Raw genomic sequence first — 1,707 nt, 5'->3', positions numbered from 1 at the left:
AATTCTACAGGCAATGATAAGTTAGATAACGGTAGTGAACCTACAAATTTACCGACTGAAGCACACATACATACATGAACACTCACTCACACACACACACACACACACACACACACACACACACACACACACACACACACACACATACACACACACACTAAACCATAATTTTTTATAAATAATTTTTATACCAAAAAAAAAAAAAACGAAAAAAATTTCTACTTAATTCGGTGAAAAATTTTTGAAAATCGGAGCGCCGGTCGCTTTTCATCTCCTGAGACCCAACGTACAAATGCTACCCAATAAACAACATACACTAAGTTACATCACATCACATGACATCAGGTAGCTAACGTGACGTCAACAAAGTAGCATGACATCAACAACGATGATGAATGAATTAATGAATGAATAAATGAGTTAGTGAATGAATTAATGAATGAATGAAATAAGAAGAGTTTAGAGAAGAGGAATTAAAAAAGAGTTTAATTGAATTCATCCGTTCATTGCTAAAGTAGAATATAAGACGAATGGAAATAAATTAAGGAAATTAATTAAATAATTGAAATTTAAATAAATAAGTAAAGAATTTAGTTAATTATTATATAATACATTAATTAATATTTTGAAAAATATAGAAAAGAGTTTAAAAAAGGTGACACCATTGAAAAGGAACATTTGAATGGAGTCGAAGTAATGAATGAATGAATGAATAAATAAATGAATGAATGAGAATGAATGAATAATGAACGAATGAATGAGTGAATAAATGATTAAATGATCGATCAACTAAAAGCCAAACTTAAAAGAACTGATAGATGGAAAGATGAATGAATGAATAAACCAATGAATGTCAATCGAGTAAATTAATGGGTTTATGGAAAAAGTTTTTAATGGCTAGAAAATAAATAAAAGTGAATGAATGAAACTAAATAGCTTATAGTGTTATGGATGAATGAATGAGTGAGTGAGTGAGTGTGTGAGTGAGTGGGTGGGTGGGTGAGTGGGTGAGTGAGTGAGTGAGTGAGTGAGTGAGTGAGCGAGTAAATAAAAGAATGAACAAACGAACGAACCAACGAACCAACAAACCAACGAACGAACCAACGAACGAATGAATGAATAAATGAATGAAAGACGGAAAAAGATAATGATGCGTGAATCCGGTATAGCTACGAGTAATGTTTTCATTGTTGTTGTTGGATGAACGTTATCGACATTATGAATTATTTAATACTCATCCGTGTTTTTCAATTATTTATTTTTTTTACGCAAATATGGACAGGGGTTGATGGTGACGTCATCACTCACCAATGTAAACTTTATAAAGGGCTTTCGGCTAGTTGATATGTATGTATATTGCTTCAAACTTCATTTGCATACTATATTGCATTGCTGTCGTTTGCCAGTCTGTTTGTTTGTTTGTTGGTCTGCCTCTGTTTGTGCGTCTGTATATGTTTGTGTGTGTCTCTCTATGTTTGTATGTATGTATGATTGTGCGTATTTGGGTATTTATATGTGTCGGAATGTTGTAATGTTTGTATTTGTGCCTGTAAATACGTTTGAATATATGAACATGCACAAGTGTGTGTGTGTATGTGTCTGTGTCTGTGTATGTGCGTGTGTATGTGTGTGCGTGTGATGTGTGTGCGTGGTGCGTGTGTGGATATGTAAATGTGTGCGACAATCATCCTTCCATTCTGCGGCTTA

The sequence above is a fragment of the Helobdella robusta genome (assembly GCF_000326865.2).
Source record: "Helobdella robusta unplaced genomic scaffold HELROscaffold_83, whole genome shotgun sequence".
Classification (NCBI taxonomy): Eukaryota; Metazoa; Annelida; class Clitellata; order Rhynchobdellida; family Glossiphoniidae; genus Helobdella; species Helobdella robusta.
Note: the sequence above shows the minus strand (reverse complement) of the source record.